Source organism: Acanthochromis polyacanthus, chromosome 11, assembly GCF_021347895.1.
Source record: "Acanthochromis polyacanthus isolate Apoly-LR-REF ecotype Palm Island chromosome 11, KAUST_Apoly_ChrSc, whole genome shotgun sequence".
NCBI lineage: Eukaryota > Metazoa > Chordata > Actinopteri > Pomacentridae > Acanthochromis > Acanthochromis polyacanthus.
In genome coordinates this window covers 12,981,738-12,994,244 of record NC_067123.1, presented here as the reverse complement: position 1 = coordinate 12,994,244, position 12,507 = coordinate 12,981,738, and the positions used below count along the sequence as shown (strand labels likewise).

General features: G+C 37.1%; 1 protein-coding gene across 4 annotated transcripts in view; it reads right to left on the bottom strand.

Moving 5' to 3' along the window:
• The window catches only part of LOC110966087 (zinc fingers and homeoboxes protein 2-like), a 221,363-nt gene that overhangs the window by 61,225 nt on the left and 147,631 nt on the right, over positions 1–12,507 (bottom strand). Inside the window, exon 3 of one of the 4 annotated variants that reach the window (XM_051955098.1) lies at positions 18–99. The exons of the other annotated variants lie outside the window; for them this stretch is intronic. The gene's annotated coding sequence lies outside the window, so the exon portion shown is untranslated. The remainder of the gene's footprint in view (positions 1–17; positions 100–12,507) is intronic. 4 annotated transcript variants of the gene reach the window in all.

The window sequence follows — 12,507 nt, the reverse complement described above, 5'->3', positions numbered from 1 at the left end:
AATATGAAGACACTTACTGCTGCCACGACTGTATCCCCTCTCAGCTCGATGGCCTGAACTACTACCTTCCAACTGAGAGGTAGTTCTTCAACCAAAACTCTAGAATAGAATAGAATAGAATAGAATAGAATAGAATAGAATCACTTTATTCATCCCCGAAAAGAAATTCAGTTGTCAGGGTTCTTATCTGTTTAATTTTAAATTGAATAGCCTGACTGCAAATTGTACCTCCTCGCTGATTCCAGGTGAATAATTCAGAATGAGCAGCTGATTCACAGTCAAAAACATTTATTTACTTTCTAGAGCTGCTTCTGTTAACTTTAAAATGTCTCAGCTATGAGCAAAACCAAATGTTTTACTGTTGGCTGCAAGAGGGAACACAAGACTCTTAATACACTCCCAGCATCTTTGTTTTTGATGACAATGTCACCATAACAATAGGAAAATCCTCAGTGTTAGCATATTGTGTAGCTAATGTGGCCATTGTTAGCATTAGCTTTGATTGTTGCCCACAGACCAGAGCTCTGAGGAAACTGTAGAGCATAAAGACATTCAGAAATGAGGGAAACTAAGATTTGAAACCAATAAACAAGGACTGGATATGGCTTTATGTTGCCTGTTTACTTTCCCCTGCTCTCTGTGCTCACATGTACTGTATTTTTATATGGCCAAACTTACAATATAGTTGCTCTAGTTTACTTATTTTACTGTTTCTGTTGTCAGTCAATGAATAAGTATAAAATAGGAACTGAAATTCTGCCAATTAAGGAGACTTGTTAACCAACAGTCATTTTAGAGCCATTCCAAATACTCATTTCAACAACATCGTTTGACAAACTCACTAAACACGAGTTAAAAATAACATAAGTATTGTGGATTCTGTGATATTTTCATGTAAAAATAATGCTCAGGCTGAAGGGAAGAAGTGATAGAAAGTCTCACAAACTCCTTCACATCTGTGTCAGCTGCTGTGGGGTTTTTTTCCATGCTGTCAATTACAAACACAGAGAGAGTTTTCTTCCTGAAGGGAGGCGTAGATGGCAACAGGTCAGCTGCATTTAAAGCTACATAAAATGAAACAGCTGTTTTATGACAGGACTGAAACCAAGAGTTACACAGCCCCAGTGAAAACCATTTTTGTGGTATTTTGAGCTGAAAAATTAGAAGACATTCTGGAGACATGTAAGATTTCCATTAATTTCTTGAAACGGTTGCATAATGTGGGACCTTTCAAACGCGAGAAGACAAAGCATAAATTTAATTTGCTGTGCCTTTAGCATTTTCCAGCCTTTGAGAGATGGGTTTAAGTCATTTTAAAGGACAACTAAGGAATTAATTCTAAATAATTTCAGACTTTTAAGAATTCTCAGACACCCTGGTCAAACCTGATTAATGCCTGAATGAGAGAGAATTCCTGTTGTCAACGCTTCAACAACCTGGAACTGGAAGCAGAGATAGCAGCATGTTAATGCACGTGGAATTTTTACAGTCACATATGGGTATAGTATGACGTGTTCCACAAACTGATGGCCTCATAGTGTAAAATCTTACAATAAATGACCATTGTGAGGAAAGAATCAGTCAGTGTAGTTCATGATCCTGATCTAGAACAATCCATCCATTTGCCTGTTTTTGCTTCCGTTTTTACCCAGGACCTCCCTCGGACATGCTCGCTCGGGGATTACAGTAATATGACTGACTGCTTCCTTCCTGCTGCGTACTTGTTCTATTGCTGTTTGAGGAATTCCAGCTTCATCTCTCATTGTGAGCCGCTCCGAAAGAAAAGCTGCCTAAAATGCAAATTCAAATGAAAAAAATAAGCGATCAGTGATGGTAGTTTTTTGCGTATAAAGCACAGCTGGGGGCTCATTGCATTATGTTGTGGTATGAGGAAGGGGTGGACTTTCCTGTGAATGGGCAGGATGGGACACCTCGCCGGGGAAAATTTCTTTAGCATTGGTTTCTGTGGAGGGTTTTACTGTCACATAGACTGTAATGCTGCCTCTGAGGGCCTTTACGGGCTGTCAAAAGAAATTTCTGGAGCCAGGCGTGGAGGGAGCCCTGCTGAGGAGACTAAAAACGCTCAGGACTCCAGATTCCACAAAAGGACTTCTAATAAACTTTTATCAGTCACAGTGCTTTGCTCCAGACCAGAGTTACTCCATCACATTTCTCCATTTCCACTCAGTCTTTTATAGCGCCGCTATAGGTCTGATCTGAAGATTGTCATGGCCGGGTTGCTTATGGACAACGTTGCTGAGACAACAGCAGGAATGTGATCAAAATCACCTGGATGACTAAAAAATGTTTTCATGTTTTAGTGCCGATTTAAAGCCTGATTTATTTTCCGGGCTGGTTTTGAGACGAGCCACACAGAACAGTTGTTCAAATATTCAGAAATGAACAGAGTAAAGAGTGAGAATACATCCCCATACAACGTCGCTGCCAAACAGTTGTAACATGCAGATAAAGTTTAAATATACTGAACTGTGTCTACACTTTCCTTGTCTTTAAATGTTTTTACACCTGTGTCTAAAAACTATAATAGATTACAAGGATTTTGCGTCATCTGTCCGGCTGTTCTGAATTTCAGCAAAAGGAACAGATTCATCTGAGTTTTAACACCTGCTTTTTCCTAAGTTGGCTGTAACACCTGTATGAAGTCTGTTGAACCGTATTCACCTTATTTAACCTCTTAAATGTCTATTTTTTAAACTATATTTAAAGATAAAAATAAAAAATTCCTCTTATTTCATTCAAAACACACTGTAAAATCTAACAGTCCCTGTTTGGTTAAATTACAGATAATAAACTTGTAAAATCACAGCTAAAATATTAATTTACACATTAATCATAAAAAATAAAGAGTAAAGTGTAAATAACATCCACATCTAAAACTCTATATCATTACAAATAGTAAATCATTCTCTTTTAATGATAGACTGTAAAAATTACACTAGTTTTAGTGTATTATAATAACCAAAAAAAACTTATTTTACAGATATTTGCTGTTACTTGAAAGAGGAATGATGTATATTAAGGGCAGAAAATTAGGAAATATTTGTAATTATTATTTTATAGATTTTCCCTGTTTTGTCAAAATACAGACAATAAATTAGTGACATCACGGAAAAATAATTTACATGTTGACTGAAAGAAACTACATAATATCCACATGAATAATCTGTATCTTTACAAATGTGCTCTTTTGCAATGTGTGACTGTAAAATTTAAAGTCTACAGTGCTTATACTAGCTTACAAAACTGTTGAATATCTAAATCTAAACACAAACATTGTACAAGAAGTTTGCCAGAGTACAGTGCAGCATAAGCTTGAAGTTTGCTCCTCTTAGTTTGCACTTTGGTGGTAAAAAAAAGCACTAACAAGCAAAACAAATGAAAATGGATGTAAATTATAATGTAATTATTCTATTGAATCAGTTTTCTTTGCACATATTCATACTGATAGCGTTATCCACATGATTCATCTTTACTGAACTTTATATTCCATGACTATTCTCAGCCGTGAATGATCAATTTATGTGCAATTCTCTGCTTTAGGACAGAAAAGTGCATAAGTTTGTGGTAATAATTTAGAGTTGAGACTGAAAAGACTTCTGATCCTTAACTGTATAGAATAATCTGAAGAAACAATGAACTTAATTGAAATTGCAAGCTCTAGCTTGTTTCAAAATAGGCTGCAGACTGCACTTAAAAAAATGTAAATTGGTGAATTAATTGCATTTTTCTTTCTGCTTTGGTGATGTCAGTGTATTTTTGTGGATTTTGTGGACTAATATATAATTTTTGACTTTTTCAGCTAGCAAAAAATTTGCTTTGAAGCGTGAACATTAGCATTTCTTTAGATTTTTCTTCTTTAACTCAACTGTGGTAAGTCTAATGCCAAAATCTTCTGTTACATTTTACAATTAGGCAAAGCAAAGATGCAAGTTGGAAAATGGCAAACTTCAAGTTTACAAAATATTAGGTTGCAGGAATCCATCCATCCATCCATTCTCTATACATTGCTTTATCCTCACTAGGGTCGCGGGGGGGCTGGACCCTATCCCAGCTGACTCGGGCGAAGGCAGGGGACACCCAGGACAGGTCGCTAGTCTGTTGCAGGGCTACATATACAGACAAACAATCACTCTCGCACTCATACGGGCAATTTAGAACAATCAGTTAACCTCAGCATATTTTTGGACTGTGGGAGGAAGCCGGAGTACCAGGAGAAAACCCACGCATGCACAGGGAGAACATGCAAACTCCATGCAGAAAGATCCCAGGCCCAGACCAGGATTTGAACCGGGGATCTTCTTGCTGCAAGGTGAAAGTGCTAACCACTACAACACTGTGCAGCCCCGGTTGCAGGAATGTGAATCAAATAATTTTAGTATATCTAACTTTGTAATTGACATTATTATCACAAATAAGTAATAAACTTCATTTGTATAAATGTCATTGAATTTGGTCCAACAATTTCTAATTTTCAGTTTGTGAGGTGTCGTCTGTCACATTAACTAGCGCTTCGATCTTCAATTATCGCCTGCGATGTTCAGGTATTTCGCTTCTGATTGTCTGCGTGTAAACACAGTAACTCGTTGGCAATAACTTGGACCAGCTCTTATCTCATTTATGAGAAACCTGAGAGAGATGCGTGGCTGAGATTAGCCTGGATGCTGAGGCACGCACACACCTTATCTTGTTTACTGTTGGTCTTCTGCAGTCTGCCAAAGCTCTGTTTCCATGGCAATATTAGGATTTTTTCCATGCTGAAATATTCTGAATATTGTTTATTCGTGTATGAATCAATCGGATATTGCCGATGCTCTGATTGCATTGATTTCTGAAAAAGCTTTATGCGCCTGTCTCCAATCATCTATTCTCTTCACCCTTGTATTTTTTTATTTTTTGAGGCTCTGTATTCAATATTGTTAAAAAAAAAACAAACTGTTCATCACTCAGCCTGTAGCTAAATATGCTGCGGCTTTTCATCCGTCTCTGGAGAGGATAACGTTTTCCTTCTCCGAAACCCTAATCTTGCAGAGAGAGGTCAGAGGTTGGAGCAGGTATTGGAGCCTAGCTGAAGGGCCCTTGAGCAAGGAGGCATGTCTATAACAGGGCCGTGAACTTGAGTGCTGTAGTGGAAGACCCTCACCCGGCTCCCCACTCAATCCCAAACAACTAACCAGGGGAAATAAAAGTTAAATAAAGAAAATGAAAGGCAAATAAATAATCACCGGTGACCTGAGCTGCACCTTGACAGAGCTTATCTTGATTTCAATGTGGAAGCTGGCACATAAGAGAGGCGAGAGGAGGAAGGAACAGCAGAGAGGGGCGCAATTAGGAGTTGGATGAGGAGGAGGGGGAGGGTGAAACAGAGGAGCAGAAAGACAAATTGAGAAACATAAGGTCGGTGACACGGCATGCACACCTTTGTTCTTTTCTACTTGGTTTCTTCCCCATTACGATCTCATCCGACAGGCGCCTTGTAGCATATGGATGTAGATTCTACTTTTACCAGGGTTGATCAATAACGTTGATTATTCAGTGCGAACAGGTTCATGAAAAGCTGGTCCAGTAAAATGCGCAATCATCCATGAACCTCCAGGTTCTGATTTTCCAAATCCTTGAACGAAGCTCAAAGCATCGGCGAGATATTTCTTTAAGCTTGTGAACATGATAACTCCAACATGACCCCATTTATTTAATTCAACTTCTTTGAACTCATCATGTCTGACATTCGATTTCAATTGCGAAAATTAACCAGATGTTGATAGAAATAGTGACACTGCACAAATTACTTCATTCCACATGTCTAATTGACAAAATGCCAATAATAAACCACACATGTAAACAGATTGTGCAAAAAAACCAAATAATTATGCATTCTGCACTCCTTAGTACAACCGTGAAGTCGTGAGTGAATTAAAAGTCGTGTAACAAAAATTCAGGGACTTTCTGGCTGAACTGCAGGCAGTGTTTACAAAAACAAGCACAGAAACAAATGGTAGAGTCACTTTTTCCTGTTGGCACTTGGACAAATGTTGCATCTTTCCTTTAATTTCCAATTTTTGTCAAATACATAATCAAAGAAACTCAGCTTCTGCTTTCTTTCTTTGGATAAAAAAACTCCAAAATTTGGTGCTCCTTGGCACAACTCCGAAGCCATGAACTGTCCTTCAAGAGTGCTTTGCATCCTTTTCAAAGCTAGATTGTGAACGTAGGGCACTAATAATGGCTTCATTTTCACTGCAGCTCTGATTAGTGGTACTGCGTCTCGTTGTAAACCTCCTGGTTGTTGCTGCTGCGACTGTGCTTCCACAAATTTTTAGATGTCACCAATCTTCCTGTATCGTTTTCCACCTTTGGAAAGTCTCACAATGTAGATTTTTAAGTTCCTCTGGCAATTAATTTCCATGTGGAGCCATGATGAAGGCATGTAGCCCTATAGAAGTATAACTGTCATACCACACAGGAGCCTTTTCTGAGTTCTCTGTACTTCCAGCCATAGTTGTGCTGTTTCCATCAAGTGGCAGGACTTCATAGTGCTGTAAAAAATGAGCTCATGCTGAGGAAAAATGTGACAAGAGCACATCAGAAATTGCTTCACAAGGTTAATACATAGCTAAATCAAAATATACTGATAAATTACTAGTAAGATAGGGAAGATATTGTTCAAAATTTTTCAACAAATGTCGCTTGCTCAGGTCATTAGATCAAAATTTATTAGTAGTTCCCACATCCAGACTGAGCTTTCTCAGTGGAAGCTCCAAAACTTCAGACCGTCAACTTCACTGGCAGTTTTTAAATCCCAATTAAAAACTTATTTTTACTCGCTGGCTTTCCAGGTTCTGCTGACATGTCTTGTAATTTATCAAAATTTAATTGAGTTTAATTGTTATACAGAACTTTGGTCACAGTTATGATTTGTTTAAACATCTTTATAAATTAATTGACTTAACTTGATACAAACATTAGGAAATACAAGCTTTTCTTCCTATAACAGCTCAAGTTCTTAAATATTAAATGCCATCATACAAGACATTTAAGTCAAAAACAGTTTAAATATTTAAAAATTCTAATTATACCAGCAACAATCTGATCAAAAATTACAATAAATGAACAAGCATAAGAGACATTTACCACCATTTTTTTGTGTTTTTAGTTTGCTAAAAAGTGTAGAAGAAAATATTACAGCTTGAAAATTCATCACAACAAAATGTTTAATTTGACACTGATAATTTTAATGATCTATTTTTATTGAAGACCAGGAGAAAAACCCCCAAATTGAACTATTTTAGCATATTTATCATAAATACAGTGGGAATAATTTTAATATTAGACAACATTATCTGCATTATCATCGATATTATACAAACTATACCATTCTGATAGAAGAAAAAACTTCCAACTTTTATTTTCTCCCAAAAGAAGTACATCTTACTTGTATTCAGAACTTTCAGCCACAGCTCACCCATCATTATGAACATGCCTCCGTATCGATGGGTGACCTTTCTTCTACAGTTCACTGACTGCTGACGAAGGTCATGGCTTAAAGCTTCAGGAAAAATAAGTAAGCCAAACCTTTTGTTTTTAAAGTTAATGGCAAACTTGTTGTTTGCAAGGTCAAACCTCTTTAAGGTTAAGTTTGTTTTGACCAACAAACAGCCCCAAACCTGAAGATTTTGTCGCAAATCCCCATGATTGAGCAGGAAATGTTTGACTATATATCGCTGCTTCCTCTCACATAAGTTTTTCTGTAGAAATCAGGTTGTTAACCCACTTTACAGAAAAATTACCAAACCAAAATGCGGCAACAATTTCACATCCCAGTGGGAGCTCTGCTCACATTGTTTCCAGACGCCGAATGTCATTATTGTCCAAACACCTTGTTATGACGGTCGCCCATAGAGATAACCGACTGCTAAAGCTGATGTTTCAGGGGGAAAAGGAGACTTGAGACAGACAGGTCAGATTCTGCTCTGAAGGAAACACCTCTATCGTTATTAAAGTGAGATTTTTAAACTTGCTGGAACAGATCTGCAGGAGGCTGAAGAGGCCGCTGTTCAATACAGAAGACTTCAGCTCCTGAGCAGGTGGCTTTGAAAACTCACCTTCTGTCCTGTTGTGGACTAAAAATCAACTAAAACTTGTTTCTGGTTGTATTTTAACAGCTAGATCAAAAAAAATATAGATTAGCCTGCAATGACACATCTTCAGCCCTGCGACAGACTGGCGACCTGTCCAGGGTGTCCCCTACCTTTGCCCGGGCTGCCCCGCGACCCTAGTGAGGATAAAGTGGTGTATAGAGAATGGATGGATGACACATCTTCTAACTTGACCCTTAGCACCACACTTAATGTTCACTTGTGTTTTCTGATTAACTAATTTGTGCATTTAAATCCAAAAAGTGCTTTGGAGCTTTAAATCACACATAATCAATAACCATCATTTAATTGTGACTGGAACTTTCAGAACACCTACTTCTGAGTGACTTCTAAGTTTGTCACTTGTCCATCTAGAAACAGTCCTACTCGACATCTGTTACACCTGACCACATTTAACACTGAAACAATAAAGCCTCCTTTCTTCTGAAAAAAATAACCAAATCTCTAGAAAATGCACAGAGTAAATGCAAATTAATATAGCAGTGAAATCTTTTGCTGGATTATCTTCATGTTAATGTTCATGTTTCAGGATGAGGTCAGGGTGGATGGTGGGCGTATAAAACCTCTCGCATCAGAGACCAGGGTCACATCTATATGGAGTTTATGCAACAAAAGTACTATAAAGATGAAGGTTTTGACAAAGTGAAATTAAACAGGAGGTGTCGTAGGTCTCAGTGGACTTTTCAATATTGAACCACCTTTTATTAACCTGAAGCAAAAGCCATCAGAGTCAAAACAGAACTGCAAACAGCTGAACAGTTCTGGACTCCCTACAAGTACATAAAACAGAACTGTAAAATGTCTGAATAGTGCTGGAGTACTACAAGATGAGATGTATTGATAGAAAAATATGTTTAGAAAATCACATTTGTAGGTGAAGTAACCAATGTTTCCTCCAAATATAAATAGAAAATTTAATCAAGTCACCATTGTTGTATAGGAGACAAAGGCAGAAGGGAACAATAAAACATGGAAAACCAGGTATTAAATGCATTATGTAATTTAGAGAAGTAGAGGTCAGTTCCCGTGGACACATTTTACTTCCATGATACACCAACTTTCCTGTTTCATCTAAAACAGTTTGGGGGTTTTTTTGGCAATATTTAGTCTTTTTTCTTTCAAGTGTTTCCTCTTAAATCATTTAAGGGCAAATTAAAAATACACATTAACAACAGGTGGATGGAAGCACACTTAATGTCATTTCTTACTTCTGCTTTCTAACCCCTGTGTGAAATCCCAAACACTCCAGAACACTGTGTTATTTTTTACGCCTGCATAACCAAATGGAAAAAAGAATCTTTCAGAACTCCATTTGCACACCTTTCCTCAACGTCTTGACAAAAAAGTGAAAAACAATTAAAGTGCATTTGTCTCCAGGTGACGGGTCTGCGGGGTTCTGGTTAATGAGGTTAATATTCCCTGAAAGTACAGTTTGCTTTCGTGTCTCAGGAGGATTGGTGGTACCTGGTGTTCTGCCGCTACATAATAAGAGCGTTAACCTGCTCTGGAAATGTTTGATTTCCAGGTGTCTGCACTGATGAGCTGCTTTGTGATCCCGCCTGGATCTCCAGTTGCTTCCGAGGTTGGAGGTTTGAGAAGGGTTTTCCTCACGCATGCTCTCGCTTATTTTTGGACTCCACTGCAGCTATTTTAATCAAAATAAAGTGATTAGGAATATGCAAATGGCGTCATTTGCTAATTGTCACAGCCGATCCCTCCCTGTCTGAGGCCTGGCTTTAAGCGGTGAGCTGCCAGTCACGCTGATGTCGGGAGGGTCAAAGGTTCGCCGACTGCTAAAACCCACGCCGAGTGTCCTTGAGTGTCACCTCTGACCCTGAAAACCACCAAAAAACAAACAAAGACCCTCATCACGAATTGCAAATGAAGCGGTTTTCCTCTGAAGTAATAAAAGAATCTACTGTACTGTTGTACAGTCCAACCTGCTGAGCGTCTTCTGTTGCTTAGACACGCCGGCCGACTTTATTTACCGAGACGTTTGAGTGAGTTTTGGCCGATCGCAGCGGAGGACGGCCCTGAACGCTGGCTGGGTTTAAACACACAAGCGTCTGCAACATTAATATGCACGCGAAAGCAATGGGAAGCTCAAACGCACACGCTAAGCTGCTCATTCTAATAGGCTAAGCTTTACTCCATTTGATTAAATGTTTTGTTGCAGAAGAGCCACACCGGTGGAAGGAGGGAATTAAAAGGACGGAAAGAGAGGGACGGGTGAGGGGTAAATGGTGGGAGAGAGAAATGAAGGGAAGGGAAGAAGGACATGATGAAAGGAGGAGGTGATTTAGACAGTGGAGAGGAGAGGAAAAGGAGGAGAGAAAAGAGGAAGAGAGGAAGAAATAAATGAAAAAAAATCAGGAAGGACATGGTTCAAGAAAACTGGAAAGAAGAAGATGAAGAAAAGAAAAACCGAGGAGGGAAAAGAAATGGAGAAGATTTGGAAGGATAAATGAATGACAGATGGAAAAAAGAAGGATGTAAGTCAAATAAATGGGAGAGATGAAGGCAGGAAGGTGGGAAATGAAAGGAGTGAAGGAAGAAAGAAAAGAGAGAAGGCATGGGGAGAAACTAAATAAAAAGAAAATGTGATGAAAAAGATGACTTTCAGATGAAGAAAATAAATGATAAATGCAGGAAAGATGAGTCAAGAGATAAATGAAGGAAGAGGGAAAGTAGGAAAGAAGGAGGAGAAGGTTCAAGAAAAATGAAAAGAAGGAGGACATTAATAAAGAGGAAAAAGGAGTAAATGAAGGAGGGAGAAGATCCATGAGAAAGTAATGAAGGAATGAAAGGAGGAGAGGAAAAAGAGGAGAAAAGAGGAAAGAATAATGAAAAAGATGATTTTCAGAAGAACGAATGGTAAATACAGGGAGTGAAAAAGGAGTACAGGAAGAAAAAGATGAGGAAATGAATGAAGCAAAAGACGATAAAAAGATGACTTTCAGATGAAGAAAACAAATGATGGATGCAAGATGGAGGAGAAAAAGTAGGAAGTTAAATAAATAACAAATGGAGGATGAAGGGAAATTAGGAAGAAAAGATGAGATGCTCAAGAAAAATGGAAAAAATTAGGGATGTAAGGAAGATGTGATTCAAATGAAAGTAGAAAACAAAGGAGTAAAAGAAGAACAAAATAGAGAACTAAAGAGGAGGAAGAGAAAGTAAAAGGAAAAGAAATAATGAAGGAAGGATGAAGGAAAAGATGGTTCAGTAGAGAGAAGATTCAAGGAGAGAAATAAATGAACGAAGAGAATAAGAAGGGAGGATGTGGGGAAGGAGTAAAAGAAGAAAGAAAGTAAATACAAACTGAGTGAAGGAGAGGAAGAAAAAAAGAAAGGATGGTTTCCAGAAGAAGAAAGCAAATGATGGGATGCAGGATAGGAAAGAGAGAAACAAAAAATATTCAACATAAATTACTGAAAATATTGAGCAATGGATCAGAGAAAATGTAAGGGAAAAACACACACAAAAAATAAAATCTATCAAGAAAAAAAATCTGTCAGCAAGGGTCCCAGAAAAAAACAAACAAAAAAAACCCCTTCAAATAGTCAGAATACTGCAACGCTCAAAAATGTAAAGACATAAAAAAAATAACAGTAAATCTCTGGAAAATATTATTATTTTTAGCCAATTAAAATATGATAAAACTGTAATTTTATGCCTACAATGTTTTAAAGCATACATTTTTTATTTACAAAAATACATATTTTTGATTTGGACATAATTGACACTTTTCGCTTGTTGTTTATTTTTTAGGGCAATATGTAAATAAATATTTTTTTTTTCTGTAATTTTACTAGATATCTCTTGTAATTTAACAAAAGAGGGGAATTCTGACAAAACGTTCTAGACTAATTTTCTATCCTTAATATACATATTTTTTTTCAAATAACAGAAAGTATCTGCAAAGTAATATTCTTTCTTTAAACACATTTTAAATTCCAAATTACTGATTGTGAAAATACAGATGTTACTTGATTATTTACAGTGCTGACCTGTTTTATAAGGTTAACAAAAAAGAGAAATGTTAAAATCAAATGTGTTTAAAAACACATTAAACACATTTAACAAACAACAAATTGAACTATTTATAAACATGAAGATGTCTGATATGAATATTATTTACAGTTTTGATTTAATTTTGATTTTACAGTGTCTCATGTGTAAATTAATGCTTATTTCTGTGGTTTTACGAGATATTACCTGTAATTTCACAAAACAAGGAAAATCAGTATAATTGTATAAAACAAACGTTTCTACCATTTTTCGAGCACTTTTTTTTTTGCTATTTTTGTTGTACATGTTATTTACTGTTTAT